Genomic DNA, 19544 nt, shown 5'->3' with positions numbered 1-19544 from the left:
TCAGAGCTGAGATTTGCAAAGCAGTCACTGGAATTTGCTTTCCTTTCTGTCAAACCTCATTGGTTTTTTTGCAGAATCAAGTTTCAGGGAGTTTTCAGATAAGAGTCCCAAATTACGCAAACTCCCGCCAAACAATGATAGGGGATGGATAAAAGGTCATTTGATATCAACCTTGGGTTTTTACCCCCAGTCTTTGGTAAAAAGAGTTTCTTATTTGTTTATGTTTCTGGCTCCCTGTTGAACTGAGCTTGCCTTGCCTTAACCAGAAGCACAGGCAACAAATACCAGAGCTCATTTCATATTTAATCCCCATGCCAAAGCGTTTCTGGATGCCAAAGCCAACACCCATGCCTGACATGGTTTTCCTTCAACTATTTCTCAGCATTTTCTCCAAAACTTCCCACTGCCTCAAATCCATTAGTTGCACAGAGAACTGGAAGGAGACGGGAGTCTGTTCTTTTAGCCATTCCTACACAAGTGAAAACTTTCTTCCAAGTCCCCTAAAACAGACGTTGAGGAAGAGTTTGTAGAGTTTAGGGGGTTCTCCTGAACATGAGCCACATGCAGGATTATAGCCTTTTGTTTTGTTCATAATCCGATCCTAATTCCTGGTGACAACTGCACTACCCATAAGCATTAAATGAACACAAACGTATTCCAATCCGTTGGTCACTTGTCTAGCAATGATGTTCATGTCGACACCTCACCTGTACAATGATCCTTTTTGCTGATCTGTGTTGGCTCACCTGCTACTATTCATGCTCTCTTTGTAGGCAACTGGAATAATACTTCTCAGATTGCATTTATAAAAGTATTTGTGAATCTGGATACCCAAGTCCACCAACAGCTGAAGTTAAAAACCACAGCATTGCCCCAGTATTTGGTACTGTGAAAAGTGAAAAGCAGTGGCATGAAGTTTTAATCTATCTGCCCTATCTATAACAGTGGCTGTTGCTTTCTGAACTGACTGAAGTATCCACATTACCTTCAGGATAAACCTCAGACATAGCCATGACAACCCATGAGTAGACTATACTACTCTATGTGGGTAGGGTCTAGCTTGTTGGACAGGTCCATGGAATGAAGCCATTCCTGAACACCGCTGCAGTCTGGGAGTAGAAATGAACCTAGAAAAACGCCTAAGTAAGATGTATCCTTCCAAAGGGAGAGAATAGATGTTTCCTATGAAGGGCTGTCAAGAAAGTCATCTTGCAGGTAAAATGATAACAGAAACTGGAGGCTGATGTGGTTTCCCATGCCTCAAGGTAGGGCTTCCAGAGGTCAGGTTCTAAATTCTCTCTCTTAGGCTCTGTCTATTCTCCAGTTTTGCCAGAAGAGCAATTTTGGCTCTGTGGTGTGAGAACATCATGTCCTCAAGCTGACATGGATAGTCCCATGTCTTAGAAACTCAGTCAGCAGGGGCTGTTTTCTACTGCTGTAGCTGTACCCATCATTCAAGGGGGACAATGCAATTCAACAAGCATGACAAGCCCTTGTTCCATTGTAGCAGGATGACGTCTCAGGGTCGCCGTGCTGCTCCTAGGTCCCCTCTCTGTACCATGCCAAGCGTGCTCCAAGCACCCTCAGAATCTTGCCTGCCACGTCTTTGATCTTATAATTTGATCATAGGGAGGCTTTGTCCTCTTGGCTACAGTTCCTACTGTATGCCGGACCAGTGGTCGGTACAGGTGATCAGGTATGCCCCCGCCTCATGGGCTATGCGTGGCTCCTACAACCCCTGTACCACGCCCCAAGCCTCGCTGAAGGACTGGATGTTCATATGTCTCTCTTGCCCACTCTCTCTCCGGGGCTTCTCTGCCGTGCTGCCCCCCCTCTTTGGGGCTGGGGTCCCCACTCTGATGTGGTTCCCCTATGAGGTCTCCTCCATCCCCTTACAGCCTCACCCAAACCTCCAGTATAACAACACAACAAAACACAAGCCTCTACGTTATAACATAAATTCAGGCCTCACGGCTAAAATGTCCATGGAGCCACACCACAAGTGCTCCCTCTCTCACCCGTATCACCAGCTGCACCCACATTCAGGCTTTTCCTTTTTCACTCGGGCAGAGGTCCTTCTCCTTTGGTCGCCATCAGGGTCCTCCTTGCCTGGCCTCAGCTTGGGAGTTATATAGGAGCCAGGCCCTGCCCCTTCCAGTCAGCTGACTCCTACTGGTTGCCCTAGCAATCAGCAGTTAGGCTCTTTACTTACTATTCCACAAGTAGCAGGCACCTCAGTGCCCTGCTACAGCCATCATATAGTGCATCTCCATGGAGGGGCTCTTCCACCATAATTTAGGATGCACAACTATAGTGGTAGGAAGGCCTTCATGTAGACTGACCTTTCCACTAGTATAAATCCAGGGTTATGCCATTAATTTCAGCCAAAATCTTTCCAATTCTCACTGGGGGAATTGAGAGTAGAATTTGAAATGGCGGGAAATAAATGCTTGTACCAACACCTTCCATATTTCAGGTGTGTAAGCTTTCATTTCATAGATTTCATAGACATTAGGGCTGGAAGGGACCTCGGGAGATCGAGTCCAGCCCCCTGCCCAAAGGGCAGGAAGTCAGCTGGGGTCATAGGATCCCAGCAAGATAAGCAGTGTTGGCCTAAAGACATAAGCAGACAAGTTTCTTTGTGTAAATCCAATATTTTTTTGTTTATTAAACCAAGTCAAAATCCAACTATTTGAGTTAGTCTAAAAAAAGATATCAGATTTACCCAAAGAACCTTATCTGCCTATGTACCAACACCTGTCACATGTCCTTGTGGTTGGTTTTTGCCTTTAAACACACAAAATGATTCTGATCAAATAACCAATGAGCCAATGAACAAATTTCTGCTCTTTCCTGTGTTTATCAGTTGGCTTCATGTCACTCTGGCCTTTGCTAACTTACTTGAAATAACATTATGCTGACTAAGCAGCCTAGCCTGGAGCCAAAAATAGATATGTATTTGCTTAGTGATTTTTATCCACCTGACTTAGAGAGAGGGGAAATGCAATTATCTGAAGAATTATCCAGTGCCGTATGATTTTCTCTATGTGAATTTTGTGATTGCATAAGGAGCCCAATTGACACTGACAAGTGCAAGGTGCTGCACCTGGGGAGGAAGAACCAGCACCATACCTAGAGGCTGGGGAACTCCCTTCTCATCAGTGCAGAGGCAGAAAAGGATCTTGGAGTCGTCATTGATACCAAGATGAACATGGGACGGCAGTGAGGGGATGCAGTCAGAAAGCCCAACCGCACCTTGTCATGCATCCACAGATGCATCTCGAGCAGGTCCAAGGAGGTGATCCTCCCCCTCTATGCGGCACTGGTCAGGCCGCAGCTGGAGAACTGCGTCCAGGTCTGGGCGCCGCACTTCAGGAGGGATGTGGACAGCATGGAGAGGGTCCAGAGGAGGCCACTCGCATGATCAGGGGCAACAGGGCAGGCCCTACAAGGAGAGGCGACGGGTCCTGAACCTGTTCAGCCTCCACAAGAGAAGGCTGAGGGGGATCTAGTGGCCTGTTACAAACTAGTCATAGGGGACCAGCAGGCACTGGGGGAGTCCCTGTTCCCCCGAGCACAACCAGGAGTGACAAGAAATAACAGTCACAAGCTGGCAGAGGGTAAATTCAAACTAGACATCAGGAGGCACAACTTCATGGTCAGGGCGGCTAGGATCTGGAACCAACTTCCAAGCAAAGTGGTGCTGGCTTCTACCCTGGGGGTCTTTAAGACAAGGCTTGACAATCACCTTGCTGGGGTTGTTTGACCCCAGTACTCTTTCCTGCCATGGCAGGGGGTCGGACTTGATGATCTGCTCAGGTCCCTTCCGACCCTACTAACTCTGAAACTATGACTCATAACCCAGAGTTCAGGGACAACAGGATAGCAGCAATTAATAGAAATTAGCTCTACAATTGACCTGGGCCCTAAAGAAGAGCCTGAGTCTGAATATTTGTCAATATATAACATACCAATAGATGGCTCCCAAGAGTTTGTGGCCTAGTTCCTGGCCTTTGTGGGACCAATATATGTGGCTGTGGAGGAGAGTCTCCATAGACAACCTGGGGCCCTCCAGGTTTGGCAAGGAAAAAGGGGTTGATGGCAAAGCCTAGCTAGGGCCAGCTTCATCTCAGTCTTCTTCCATAGCATAGGTATTGATGAACCCCATAGCCAAGTGGTAGCTCCTGAGCCCAGCAAACTATTGGCCACTGAGCAGCCACAACCCTGCTTTTTTGTATGGAGGGCATCTGCTGTGCCCCCTACCACCTCTCTCTCTCTACTGTTTCTTGCTGGAAGTGTCCAGATCAGTCTTACTGCTATATGTAGGGGTAGTTTCCCTTGACCAGGTTGACCCCCAGTGTAACTATATGTACATAGCCCCATAGGTGCATCTATGGATTATGCAAGTGCTTAGAATTGGCCCCCTGCCACACTTGACTGCTGCTCCCATGAGACTGTGTAGGATTTAAATTGTTGGTAACTTTTACCTATCTTTGTGGCAAGAAGATCTGACAGCATTGAGCAGTCAGTCACCACCTTACTATCTGAAAGAACATGCTAAATCTTATCATGTGATGCCGCTGCCCTGGGGAAGACGATGTCTGCCCTCATTTGGTTGCCTTAGGGCTTGGGAAAGGGCTTATCATTCTGCTCATTTAGGTACGCGGGCTCTCTGTTATGTAACAGGTGATGTGCACAACATAGGGCAAACGTGCTGAGACTGGTCAAAAGCACCATGTTGGGCTTCTGTATAAGTCTGCAGTTGCACAATATGCTTACTTCACGGCACGTCTGAATTTGGGTCATTATGTTCTGGGCAGGAGCCTCAGAAAAACAAAGCCTGTCAAGTTGCTGACAGCTCAGAAAGGAGAACAACTCTGGAAGGGGAGAATCAGGACTTCTGGAAGGAAGAGCGATCATCTCTGCTGACCCAAGTTCAAATAGATGATGGGCTCTGGAGTATCTGGAAAGTACCCTGAGATGCTTGGAAGAAGCTGCTCTCTCTGCAGAATATTACTGCTGTAATCATTGCACGGGTTTAAATCTAAATGGATCGGATTCCCAGACCTTAGCAAGTCTCTTAGGTCTGGCAAGCCAATGGTCTTGAGGGTTCAATTGAAGTCGCAGGCTCCCAGCATACAGTCACAGCAGCTGTTCGAGGAGGAAAGGCATCCTTTCCGATGCCTCTTTTGGGCGATTTATGTTCTTGTTGGAGCCTTCCTCTGTTGCCTCACTTCCTAATCCCTGGGTTAAGTACAAGCAGTTTGCATCTTCTCAATATTAAGGACACTATTGTCTACACCAGACAGTTGCGCTACTGTAGCTCACACTGGCTTTTAAACCAATAGAAAAGGACACAAATTCCTCCCTGGACTCTCATCTTGCTAGAATGGCAGTTTGTGTTGGTTTAGCTTAAACTTCTTCCTCATTAACTGAGATTCAATTGACAAAAGGTGCTTTTGAACCAGGGGGAAAAAAAAGATCGCACAGCCTTTTACAGTTAACCTGAAACAAGTTCTTTAGTCCCTTCTTCTTATGCAATACCCACATACTAGTTTACAAGTATCAAATTTAATATTATTTAGGTTGGGGGGGAGGGGGTTAGCATAGCCCCAGCATGGTTTGAACTTGGAGAAAAAAACAAGCATAGTTTTTGTAAAAAGTTATTTGTGGCCCCCCCCAAAAAAGGTGCCAGACCCTGCCCCTCTAGGGTGCCCAGGCCCCAAATAAAATTCCTCCTTCTCCACCCCAAGGTAGCACTGAACACTAGTTTAAAATCATCCCTTAAATTATACCAGTTCAACATTTTTTGTATGGATGAGCTGTAAAAGCCATCTCCAAGTTATATTTGCATCTAAAAGAACTTAAGACAATCAGTTCATTGAGAACCACTCCCTCCCCCTGTGTATTTCAGGGCCCTTCAAAAGGGTCATCTCCCCCATGCAGGGCATAGACCTTTTTTTGACCTCTGGCAACCCTTTGTTATTCAACATCAAGGGTCATCATTAGCAATTTAGGCAGGAAATCAGGCTTCTCACCAAACTTCCTTATCTAATGATCGCTGTCACCATGTTGTAATGAATTTCCCCCAAATGCAAGGATATTTTTGTGGTGTAATGGCAGATCAAAGCATATTTATTCAGATATCAAAGGCTTTGCTGTGTGTCTAATTACAGGAGTCCTCTTCTCCCAGGCACTGTTTAGCACTTCTATATCTTATCTACTGCAACCCTCACTCAGTATGCTATTCAAATGAGATTTATTAGCATGTATAGGGATTATCATCCCAGGATGTCCCCACTTTATCATTAGCCAGCCAAAGCCAATATTTGACTCCTTGTTCTCTCTGTAAGTGTTTACCCTGCAGATGTGAGGATCAGTGCTTAGGCCTGGTATAATTGTTTCTTACCAATTTAACTGATTAGATGGGGCATGTGATTTTTAACAACAGCTATACATCTAAACCCTCAGCACAGACGTACTTTTACCAGCGGTGCTTTACATCAGAAAAACTCATTCTCCTTCCTATATCAGAATAAGCTATCATGGCATAAAACACCTATAACTGTGTAGGTGTGCACATGCACATACATGTTCATATGTACACACACGTTTCATTTTGTGGTCCGTCTAAAAGCAAAAGCCTTATTAGATTTGCACCTGTTTAAGCATATTGGTTTAAAAAGTTGAGAGATGCCTATACCAGAGGTCTTGTAAAACTGTCTGTGAATAGGCTGGTTTTGGCTTATTCTGGTCTGGTTTAAGTCAAATTAAACACACAAAAGGTGCTTTTAAAGAGAGGAAGAGCACCCACAAGCATTTTACACTAACCTAAATCCACCCTTCGAGTTGCATCATTGCAACTTTCTCATTGCAAGTCTACGCCCACATGTGCGTGCTCACACACACATACATACACGATGATGTAATCCAAGCAATACAATGTTAGTTTACACCCAAGGCCACAGCCTGTTCTCTGTCTGGGTGCAGACACACGTAACAAGTGAACTGATTCAAAATGGCACTGACTGGGGAACAATTGTGTGAAATGCTGTAGCTGCCACCAGGGGGTGGAAATGAGCACCCATCCCAGTGCATTGAGTGGGGGGGACTGCTTGCACACTAGATGTGGGAGAGTCATAGGGGCTGGGCGACCTTTGATTGGGGATAGGGCTTCACATGTTTGCTTTCCCTTCTCTCCTAAACATGTGAGCAGTAAATCTCAGTTACCCTACCCTCAGCTGTGCTCTGCAGTGTGCTTGGCAGAGGTGGGGCCCTTGGACCGGTTCTGATTGCTTTCCACAGAGATGCACGATAAGGGCTTTGGTTTACTGGAGAAGCACGATGAGGGATTTCAGCTGAATTGGGAGTGAGGACACAGCTGGCTGTTGTTATTGGCTAAGCAGTGCAAGGGAGCTCATTAAAAAAAAGGGGGCCAACAAAAGGAAAAATGGGGGCTGGGAGTGCTGGATAGCCTGCCTGTGTACCAGAGCCGCTGGTTGCAGCAGGGAGCAGGGGTTGAGAAGCAATGAAGTATGGGATACCAAACCATTTCAGAAAGCTTATCAAGTGTCCATGTCTATCTGCTCCAGGCTTAAACCTCATTCAAAACCATTCTAAGTGTTGTATGTGTCCATGTCCTCTAAAACACCTTCCCCATGCCGATTCAGCAGAGATGGGCCAGCCATGCCAGAGCTAATACAGGATCCTAAAGACCCCCTACTGTGTCTGTAGGGGGTGGGAGCCCTGGACTGACTTCACACCGTGCTGAACTACAGCCTGCTCACACAGCACTTCTTAGTAGCTGTGTTTTTAGGCTCCTCACCAGCCCTCCAGGTGGGGGGGGTGGGGGATGGGGCATGCCCATTTCTAAGACAGGCTGTCAATCTACCCTGCCTAATAGCACAGCTGGCAGGGCCTCCCTGGACAGGCAGGGGATGATGAAGCAGCAGATAAACAAGGGAGAAGCAGGTCTGTAAAAACAGAATGAGTCAGGCTTGCACTGGGGGAGGAGAAAACCTGCCGCAGAGGAGAGAGATGAGAAGCCTCCGTCTGGATCAGAGGAGCTAATATTTACTCAGCTCCTGGTTGCGAGGGAATGAGCAGAAGCAAAACCTGATGCTGGTCACATAGGCGGTTTCTCCCTGCTCAGCATCAGAGCCAAAAAATCCCTGGAGTAGGAAAGAACGCAAGGCAGCGGCCAGGAGTCCAGATGGGAGAGCTGCCATGGGAAACATGCCCCAGGCTAGCAAAGCTGTATCTGCCCATCCCTGGTCCCTCTGGGGCATTTTGCATGCCCCTGCAGGTGCAGCAGATATACTTAACCCTTTACATGCTATCTGAACACACTTCAGTTATCTCTCCCTGCATGTTGTATTTTAGTAAACCTGCAGCTTTGCATAGGTAAAAAAAAAACAAACAAACAACACCCACCTGCAAGTGTTTTGGAAGAGTTGGCTTGGATCCATAGCTCGTGTTCATCAGTGTAGCTCTGTTTAATGAAGCTGTCTCAGTACACCCAGCTGAGGAATGAGCCTCTTTAATTTAATTTTTTTCTCTCTACCTTTTGGTTTAGAAAACATCGCTCTTGCAAAGTCTCAGGGCACTTGCATAAAGGTATGTAGGTGGCCAGGTCCTCAGGACAGGTGCTATCTACTGCTCTATGTAACATGTCAGGGTCCCAGGGGTGGCTATGACACCCCCCGTGCCCCACTCCACCTCTAGGGTGCCTTCTTGTCTTGTCTGCCATGCCTTGATGGAAATATAAATGAATAGGGAGGCTGCCCACAGGCATTTGCATGGCCTCAGTCCAACTGGACCCTGCCGGTCTCCGTCAGACCCCTCATCAGGCTTTACTGGTCCTTAGGTCTCTTCTGGGCCTCACTCCCTAACTGTGCCACCGAAGGGCACCTCAAGCCTTAAGGACTAACTGCACAGCTCCAAATCCTCCGCTTTGTAACACCTGTGAGGCATGGGGTGTGGTAAAGATGTTGTTCGCTGTGTGGGGCTTCAGCATCCTCGGCTTCTGCCCCTTTAATCTCACTAGGCCTTCTAGCCTAGGTCCTAGTTTCAGTCTGTCCCTTCTAGTCACTGAGCCCCAAGACCCTGTCTGCCTGGACCCTGTCTGGCTGCACCTTCTCTCTCTGCCCACTCGGGGCTCAATAACTACTTGCACCTTGACCCTGCCCCTGGCAGGGTTCAAAGCAGTTGAGCACTCCCTTGGGCACTAATGGGACCCCCTGCCACCCCTATAGTCCCAACCTTAAACCACCTGTACAAATGATAAAGTAAACATAAGCCGCCCGCCTATAACCTAATAACAACAGAGAAAGCAGCCTTCGTCCCTTTAAGAGGGCAACCTTCTTTCACTCTTGGGCCAACATACTTCCCAGCCTGGCTCCTTGTGCACTCCTCAAGCCCAAGCCTTCCTGCAAGCAGCAAACTGGCCTGACCAGTGCCCCGGGTGCTTCTCCTAGGCAGGAGCTCCTAATCCTGCAGCAACCAGGGCTAAATTGGCCTGCCAATCCAAACCCCAGGCTTATGTACTCCCAGGGCTCTGCCTTCTTCTGGTCAGGTGACTGCCTGGACTGGCTGTTAATTGCCTCCTTAGTCCTGTTGTCCAAGCAACCAGCAGCTTCCCCCTGCCGAGCCTGCAGAGCTCCCTGGCTGGGCTGCTTTTATCTTGAAGTAATTGGGAGCCCCAAACTCTCTGTTACATTCTGAGTGTGTATAGCGCCCAGCTTGCTGGGGCCCCTCTGACTGCACCCTGGGCACTGTAATGACAAATGGCATCAGTGCAGGCCATCCATTAACTTGGGGTCCTGATTTTTGAAGGGCTTTTGCAACACCTACTACTGCTGGTGATTGGGCATCTCTTTAAAACAGTCCCTGGTTCATGACAAAAGGTATGTGGCTGCAAGTCAATCTCCCCATAGGGTGGAAGCCCCAAAGCCTGATTTAAAGCCTGGTCAAGCTCTTGACCAGAATTCCTGGTCAAGAGCTTGACCAGGATTTCTTGGGTCAGCTCACTGAGGTAGTGAAGGCTAAAGATGTGGTAGTCATGGGGGACCTGAACTTCCTGGACATCTGCTGGGAGGAGCAGTCAGCCAGGTCTGACCGCTCAAGTAGGTTCTTAGACAGAGTGCAGGACCTCCATCGAACCCAGGAGGTGCACAGCCCCACCAGGGGAGACGCCTTGTTGGACCTAGTGCTGGCCACGGGTGATGACCTGGTGAGGGGGCTGCAGGTGCTCGACCACCTGGGCGACACCGATCATTGCCTGCTGGGATTCACCATCCAGCGCAATGTGGCAAAGGCCTGCAGCAAGGCAGCAGCCCTAGACTTCAGGAGGGCAAACTTCAATGAGCTAAGGAGGACAGTTGGGGATGCGCTGAGGTCCCAGGGGGGAGGGGAGCCGGGTGTCCAAGGAGAGTGGTTGCTCCTTAAGGAGGCGATCCTCCAAGCCCAAAGGAAGGTAATCCCAATGAGGATCAAAAGGAGCAGGAGAGCACACAAGCCTCCATGGCTCACCAAAAGCATCCGGGAATGTCTCCTTGCTAAAAAGTAGGCATACACCCAATGGAAAGATGGGGTCATCACCAAGGAGGACAATTCTGCAGTCACTCGGGGATGTAGGGGGGAAGTTAGGAAGGCCAAGGCAGAGTTGGAATTAGGACTAGCTTCTCAGATTAATAACAATAAGAAGTACTTTTTTAAATACATAGTGGGAAAAAAAGAAGGTCCCGGGTAACATGGGGCCCTTGCAGGACACGTTGGGAAATTTGGTCATCACACCAGACGACAAAGCTAACATGTTTAACGATTTCTTTGCCTCTGTCTCCCTCAGTAGGGACCAGAACAGCCACCTCCCTGCTGGGCCTCCCTCGGGCCCCAGGGGAGGCACACCTGGGCCAAAGGTTAGCGAGGAACTAGTTAGGGAGCTTCTGGAGGGGCTGGACATATTCAAGTCAGGCAGCCCAAACGATCTCCACCCAAGAGTCCTAAAGGAATTGGCCGAGGTCATTGCAGGACCCCTGGCACGGCTTTATGAGCAGTCATGGTGCTCTGGTGTGGTGCCAGAGGACTGGAAGAGGGCCAACGTGGTTCCCATCTTCAAAAAGGGGAGGAAGGAGGACCCAGCAAACTATAGGCCAGTTAGTCTTACCTCGATCCTAGGCAACCTGTTTGAGAAAATTATGCTGGCACACATCCATGAGGGGCCAGCAGGGGACTGCATGCTTAGGGGCAACCAATATGGGTTCATCAGTGGCAGGTCCTGTCAGACCAACCTGGTGGCCTTTTACAATCAGATCACCAGATCATTAGATGCAGGGGTTGCAGTGGATATAGTCTTCCTGGACTTCTGGAAGGCCTTCGACACTGTCTCTCACCCTGTTCTCATTAAAAAAACTGGGGGGCTGTGGTGTCGACACCCACACAGTCAATTGGGTCGCCAACTGGCTGGAGGGCCACACCTAGAGGAAGTAGTGGATGGGTCCTTCTCAACTTGGAAGGACGTGGGCAGTGGGATTCTGCAGGGCTCAGTCCTCAGGCCCGCACTGTTCAACATCTTCATTGGCGATTTGGATGAGGGGGTAAAAAGCGCCCTTTTCAAATTTGTTGATGACACTAAGATGTGGGGGGATGTGGGCATGCTAGAAAGAAGCAACAGGCTACAATCAGACCTAGACAGGTTACAAGGGTGGGCAGATGTAAATAGGATGAGATTCAACACAGACAAGTGCAAGGTGATGCACCTGGGGAGGAACAACCGGCACCATACCTACAGGTTAGGGAACTCCCCTCTTGTCAGCACGGAGGCGGAAAGGGATCTGGGGGTCATCATTGACTCCAAGATGAACATGGGCCGGCAGTGCGGGGATGCAGTCAGGAAGGCCAACCGCACCTTGTCATGCATCCACAGATGCATCTCGAGCAGGTCCAAGGAGGTGATCCTCCCCCTCTATGCGGCACTGGTCAGGCCGCAGCTGGAGTACTGCATCCAGTTCTGGGCGCCGCACTTCAGGAGGGATGTGGACAACATGGAGAGGGTACAGAGGAGGCCACTCGCATGATCAGGGACAGCAGGGCAGGCCCTATGAGGAGAGGCGACGGGACCTGAACCTGTTCAGCCTCCACAAGAGAAGGCTGAGGGGGATCTAGTGGCATGTTATAAACCAGTCAGGGGGGATCAGCAGGCATTGGGGGAGTCCCTGTTCCCCTGAGCACTGCCAGGAGTGACCAGGAATAACGGTCACAAGCTGGCAGAGGGTAGGTTTAGATTAGATATCAGGAGGCGCGACTTCACGGTCAGGGCGGCTAGGATCTGGAACCAATTTCCAAAAGAAGTGGTGCAGGCTCCTACCCTGGGGGTGTTTAAGGGGAGGTTAGATGAACACCTTGCTGGGGTCGTTTGACCCCAGTACTCTTTCCTGCCATAGCAGGGGGTCGGACTAGATGATCTACTTAGGTCCCTTCCAACCCTAGAAACTATGAAACTATTCCTCCATACTGTCAGGTCCCAGGGTCCCCCACGGATCGAACAGACGCCACCGGACAGTTGCCTAGTGTGTCATCACCTATAATTGGGGTGTCCCACTCATACGTTTCGCCTGCCACGACTTGGATCTTAACGGAGTTGGTTCAGATGTCTGACGTGTATAATCCAATTATGAGACTGTCAATGGGCGGGGCGCAGGAGCGGCCATGATCTCCCCTGGCGCCCCTACCATGCCAAGTTTGGTCTCAAACACACCCTCCTTCTTGCCCGCCACGTCTTGGTTTTATATATAGTTCTATATGGGAGGCTGCCTTCTGTCCCCTTGGACATGGTGCTCTTGTACTGGCCCTACTCTATGCAGTGATCTGGTGCACCCCAGCCTTATGGGCTACGCGTGCCTCTGACCTCCCCTTTAGCACGGCCCAAGCCTCACAGGTGTACCGGACGTTCTTATGTCTCTATGTGCATTCGATGCACGCGCCTCTTCACAGGGACCTCTTTGATAAAGGCCCTCTCCAAGCTCCCTAAGATGTATGCGCCCTGTACGGGCTCTGTCCCACGTGCCCTGCCCTCTCTGGGCTCTGTTCCGCTATTGCAGTGCTTCCAGGACCGGTGCAAAAAAACAGAAAAAAAAAAAAAAAAAAAAAAAAAAAGCCCTCTCCGGGCTCCTATTCATATGATTGCCCTACTTCAGACTTAGTTGCGCGCTCGCCCTGCCTCGGGCCCCCAACCGCGCGCTCTGCCCTACTTCAGGCTTCTACTCGTCTAATCGCCCTTCTTCAGGCTTAATCGCATGCTTGCCCTGCCTCAGGCCTCCAACCACGTGCTCGCCCTACTTGGGCCTGTCTCGTGCTTCCCGTGCTCAAGGCTCAGGTGGCGTGTAGCCGTGCCTGACCCCCTGACCCTCCTTCAGGGTCCTCGCCATGCCTTCACTCTGGTACCCGAATGCTGTGCCCTCTCCGGGCACCCAGGAAAACCCCATGCTATTGGGGATTTCCCCTGAGCCTGTCCTGATAATCACCCCCCACTGGGCTGCGGTCGGGCCACCCCAAAACGCAGCGCTCTCTACTGCGCTGGGAGCACCCCCGCCTTCCTGGGGAGCTCCTAATGAGGCCTCCTCCGTCCCCTTATAGCCTTACCCAGTCCTCCGATGTACCAATACAAACATAAACCACCTGGTTATAGCCACCTGGTTATAACACCAACACAACTCCTGGCTCTAGCGCAACTCTAAGCCAACCTGGCTGTAACCCAAGAATGAGCCTTGTGGCTACAGCATAAATCCGGCACCACCCTGGCCCTCTTGCAGTACCTCCTTGCCAGGGGTTCTCTCTACTCGCATCATCAGGCAGATGGTCTGGCTGTTCTACTTGGCTCGGCCCGGCAGCAAAGCTCTTGCTCCTCAGGCTGCTAGATGGTATCTGCCCCCTGGCCTGGGCCTCCTCTGTTTATAAAGGCCAAGCCCTGCCCCCTGCAGGTCAGCTGACCTAATCAGTCACTGCAGCAACTCACAGCTGCGCTGCCCTGGTGAGTGGCAGATGAGCCTATCTTACTATGGCCAGTAGCAGGCACCCCAGTGCCCTGCTACACAGACTTACCGGCGTCTCACGAGGTCCCGCGTTTCTGAGGGCTCCACCACCCCTACACCCTCGCCCATTCCACTGGGTGGTGGCCAACTGGCTGGTCTGGCCACGTATCCTCACGTCCACCCAGATAATCCACAAATGAAAATCAAAACAAGCGCTACGACCAAGAAGGTTCCCTTTATCTGTGCTGCTGCTCTGGCTGTCTGCAGCCGCCTTCCTATCCAAACTTGCCCTCCGAGGGGCCGAGCCCCCTTATTGGCTCTCGGAGAGCCCCCTTGTGGGGCTTGACAAGATCCCCTTTCAACAGTTTTAGTCTACAAGTGAAGTGCGCCCCTATTACAGGGCCTGCGGTACTCAAAGTCAATAGTACCCTTCTACTAGGGCTTTCATGGTACCCGTCTCCTGCTGGGCTCTGCCGGCTCCTGGCCGGTAAACAAACAGTCCTAGTGCCTGCAGAGGCCAGCAGACTGGGTTCAAAACCCCGCTGGGGGTTTGTTCTCTGCCAGAGACTCCTACCACCACTCAGCGTTGCTTTCAGCGTCCCTTGCAGCGTACACCGGCGTGCTCCACCTCCTCCTTGTGCTCTTTCCGGTCCTGCATTGCTTCCACTTTCCAGTCCCGGCCTGTCCTTTATACTGGCAGGGGGAAATACCGGCCCCTTCCTTCCCAACACACCTGGGTAAGGGACCCCTCTGCCGGGCTCCTCAGGGCTGCGGACCTGGGGCCCCTGTCCTTCCGCTTAGCCCGGGAGCCTTGGAGCCTGCTGGCTCCTCCTCTCTCTCACATATCCTGCCCCTCAAGGTGCTTGTCCTTCTTGCCTTACTACGTCCTGTTTAGCTTCTTTATCTTCCAACTCCTCCTTTTCCCTTGGCTCTGTGTTGGACCTTTCTTCCTCACACCGCGATAGGAAGTCCGCCACTGTGTTCGCCTTCCCTGGTCTGTATGCAATGTAGAATCAAAAAGGTTGGAGAGCCAGGGCCCACCTCATTATGCGGGCATTATCTGTTTTAGCAGTATTTAACCATCTCAGAGGGATATGGTCAGTTATTAATTTAAATTGGTGACCCAAGAGGTAATAACGAAAGTAGTCCACCCCCCACCGAATACCTAGCTACTCCTGTTCCACCGTGGAATACCTTTTTTCGTGTTCATTTAGCTTCTAACTAGTGTAAGCTATTGGTCGCTCCACTCCCTCGATATCTTGTGATAACGGCTCCTAACACGAATGCCGATGCGACAGTCTGCAGAGTGAAGGGTAGTGTGAAATTGGGGGTATGGAGAATTACCTCTTGGCACAAGGCCTGCTTGAGATCTTCGAAGGCTCTCCAGCGATCTGCAGTCCAGTCAATGCCATACGACTTCCGACCCTTAATTGTCTCAACCAAGGGGTTTGCTATCTCCACGAACTTGGGTATAAACCTCCTATAGTAACTTGCAAGTCCCAAAAAGGCCTGTATTTGTTTCTTGGTTGAAGGAGCGGCATATTCTCTAATGACTTTCACATTGTCAGTGAGGGGCCTCACTCGTCCTTGCCCCACTAGGAATCCCAAATACTTAGTTTCTCTTTTTCCCAACGCACATTTCTTTGGGTTCGCCGTTAGTCCTGCTTGCCTAAGCTTGAGTAGGATGGCCTTCAACGCCCTTAGTAATATACACTGAAACGTGGGAACAACATCTATGTCATCAATATACACGGAGGCATAACCTTGATGCGGTGCAAGTATCCACTCAATCAGCCTCTGAAAAGTGGTGGCCGCCCTGTTAAGCCCAAACGGCATTCTTTTAAACTCAAAAAGGCCCCAAGGTGTACCAAAGGCGGTCTTTGGTTGGTCTTCCCTTCTCAAAGGCACTTGCCAATAGCATTTAGATAAATCAAGCGTAGATATAAACCTCGCCTGACCTATGCGCTCTACTAACTCACTCACTTGGGGCATGGGAAACGCACCAAATTGTGTCAGGGCATTTAGCTTACGAAAATCTACGCATAGCCGTAGACTCCCGTTGCGTTCAGTTACCGCTACTAAGGGCCTGCGCCATGGACTGTGGGATGGTGTGATGATCCCCTGAGCCAACATCTTTTCCAGTTCTTCTTTGATCGGTTAGTATCTATGATATGGGATCCTTCACCATTTCTCTCCCACAATTTGACCCTCTTAGGCCGGGGAAAGCTGCAGGGGTTGAACATAAAATTTTGACCAATCAGTGAAAACATCCCTAAACTCCTTGATAAGATCTTGCAGCTGTTTCAGCTGTCCTGTCTCCAGTTGCCTCCCTACCGGGATCCTATCTCCATCTTTGGGGTCTTCAGGGTTATCTGTAATTTGTCTCCCAAATTCCTCCGGCTCGGGCTCAGGAGAAATCAAGAGGCCTTCAGGCTCATGCCACTCCTTAAGGAGATTTATATGGTATATCTGTTTCTCCCTTTTGGCCCCTGAGCTCAACACCTCATAATCCATGGGTCCTACTCTTCTTAGTACTGTAAACGGGCCTTGCCAACAAGTCAAAAACTTACTAGTGGAGCTAGGCAACAACACTAGCACCTTCTGTACTACTTTTAACTCCCTCTCTTTCACGTGCACGTCATATCTTTCCTTTTATTTGCTTTGTGCCTTCTTCAAGTTGTCTTGTGCCACCTCCCTTACCGACTGGAGCTGCTCTTTCAAGTCCCGTACGTACTCTGAGGCCCCTCTTCCTGAGTTCGGGTCTGCCTCCCACCCTTCTCTCACAATATCTAACAGACTCCGGAGCCTGTATCCGAATGTTAACTCGAATGGGGAATATCCCAGCGATGTTTGCAGGGCATCCCTAATTGCAAATAGCAAGGGGGGGGGCCCATCAGGTTCCATTTTTTTGGTTCTATCTGTACACATCGGCGTAACATCCCTTTCAGAGTGCCATTGAAGCGTTCCACCAGACCATTTGTTTGGGGGTGGTACACAGCCGTCTTTAAGTGACGGATCTGCAATACTTTGCACAGGGCCCCCAATACTAGGGACATAAAATTAGACCCCTGATCGGTGATAATCTCCCTAGGGATACCAAATTTCGCCACCCATTTCATTAACTCTTCTGCCACCTTGGGTCCTGTGACTGCTCACAGCGGGATAGCCTCTGGAAACCTAGTCGCATAGTCTATGAGGACCAACAGAAATTGGTGTCCCGCTATACTCCAAGGCAAAGGACCTAGTACAGCTAGAGCCACCCTAACAAAAGGCTCTTGGACCACTGGCATCGGCTGCAAGGGCACCTTGGGGGGCTTATAGGTGCTCACCTTCTGGCATAGCTCACAGACCTTACAAAACCCTTCCACCTCCTCATACATGTGGGGCCAGAAGCACCACCTAGCTAAATGGGCTTCGGTCTTATTTTTCCCTAGTTGTCCCCGCAAGGGATTCCTATGAGCTAGGCATAGAAATGGCTCTCTGTAAGGTCTGGGTATAACCAATTGTACGACCTCCTCCCCTTCAGCCTTACCCCACTTAATACGATATAATAGCCCATTCCATATCTCAATATGGGGTATGGGGTTAATTTGTTTGGGGAGAGTCACCTGTTGGTCACCTGTTGTTCAGTTTCCTGGAAGGCCTGCAGTTCTTCATCACTCTTCTGGGGCTCACGGAATCAACTGCAACTGGCCAGCGCCTCTATCTCCAGGTCTTCTTGCACCTCTGTACCTGTCCCAACTAGCCCCTTTCTACGGCTCTCGGGGTTATGGAGCAACACTAAGATCTCAAATATCTCTGGCCAATCTCGACCCAATATGATGGGATACAAAATTTTCTCTTCTAATCCCACCGGGATTCTTCTACTGACCCCCATCACTTGGACATTCAACAAACGTTGTTCGTAGTAGGTCTTTTGCCTGTGGAGGCAAACCATCTGCACCCCGGCACATCTCGGTGCCTGCTTCCAAGCAATCAGTGATGGGTGCACCAGCGCTTGAGCGCATCCGGTATCTACCACGGCCTGAACTGGCCAGCCTTCTACCCATACAACCACCTCAGGTAGCGGTTGCACCATATCTGTTGCACTGGGCCCCCCACCACAGTCCATCAATTCCGCCTCTTGGGTTTCCCCTGATCCTGTCTGGTGTTCTGTGGACTCTGGCCCATTTCCCCTTGGTCCTGGTGTCATCTGTATACCCTGAGGACAATTTTGAGCAATATGGCCCCTTTTACCACAGGGGAAGCATATCAGTCCTGGAGGACTTCCTTTCTTGCTTCCCTTATTCTCCTTCTCCTGTTTCCTATTTGCCTCCTGCCCCCTCATACCTCGATCCTGCCGCATTTCTCCTTGGGCCATGTCGAAATGTTCGGCCAATTGCAGGGCTTCTCGTGACGACTTTGGGCAATGGCATCTCACCTATCTCTGAGTGTCCTCATCCAGATCTGCTATAAACTGTTCCAACAGTATCTGGTCACAAATCTCTTACTTAGAGTTAACCTCTGGTTTAAGCCATTTGTTCATCAAATCCACAAGGCTTTGCCACAATACTCGGGGTACTTTCTCCTCCTTTGGTTTCTTCCCTCTAAATGCCTGTCGGTGTCTTTCCGGGGTTATATTGAGTCTTTGTAATATCTCCCTCTTCACCTTATCGTAGTCCTGTGCGTCTACCCGGGTCATGGCCCTATACGCCGCCTGGGCCTGACCGATCAACAGGACCTCTAATTGTCCAGCCCATTTCACTTTCTCAAGTCCAGAGGCTATGGCTGTCCTTTCGAAAATCTCGAAAAAGGCCTCTGGATCATCCTCTCTGGTCATTTTGGGCATTCTAATGTCCCACAGGGCCCTTTGTGCCCAGACCTGTTGCTGGAGTATGTGCTCCTGTATAGTTGTCTGCCTTAAGGCGTGCTGCTGCTGCAGCACATGGGCCATCAAATTCATGGCCTGTTGTAGGGATTCTGTCCCTGTCAATCCCATTTGGTGCTCCATTTGAACCCCTCTAAGGAAGCCGCTGCTGAATTCCCAGCCAGTGCACCACTGTCAGGTCCCAGGGTCCCCACGGATCAAACAGACGCCACCGGCCAGTTACCTAGTGTGTCATCACCCATAATTGGGGTGCCCCACACGTACGTTTTCCCTGCCACGACTTGGATCTTAATGGAGTTGGTTCAGATGTCCGACGCGTGTAATCCAATTATGAGACTCACCGGCGTCTCGTGAATTCCCGCGTTTCTGAAGGCTCTGCCACCTCTACACCCTCGCCCATTCCACCGGGTGGTGGCCAACTGGCTAGTACAGCCACATATCCTCACATCCACTCAGAAAATCCATGAACAAAAAATCCAAGCACATGATCAGAGGTCAGGAAAACAGATCTTACGATGATAGGCTGAGAGACCTGGGACTCTTTAGCCTGGAAAAGCGCAGGCTCAGGGGTGATCTGATGGCCACCTATAAGTTTATCAGGGGTGACCACCAGGATCTGGGGGAACGTCTGTTCACCAGAGCGCCCCAAG

At 50.0% G+C, this 19544-nt stretch overlaps 1 pseudogene; it reads right to left on the bottom strand.

The window, feature by feature from the left end:
* The window catches only part of LOC149865459 (uncharacterized), a 62370-nt pseudogene extending 43076 nt beyond the window's left edge, over positions 1–19294 (bottom strand).
* Between the last annotated feature and the right edge of the window lie 250 nt (positions 19295–19544).

The sequence above is a fragment of the Crocodylus siamensis genome, chromosome 4 (genome assembly GCF_052110815.1).
Source record: "Crocodylus siamensis isolate JL-2025a chromosome 4, ASM5211081v1, whole genome shotgun sequence".
Classification (NCBI taxonomy): domain Eukaryota; kingdom Metazoa; phylum Chordata; order Crocodylia; family Crocodylidae; genus Crocodylus; species Crocodylus siamensis.
Note: the sequence above shows the minus strand (reverse complement) of the source record. Positions and strands in the feature narration are given on the sequence as shown.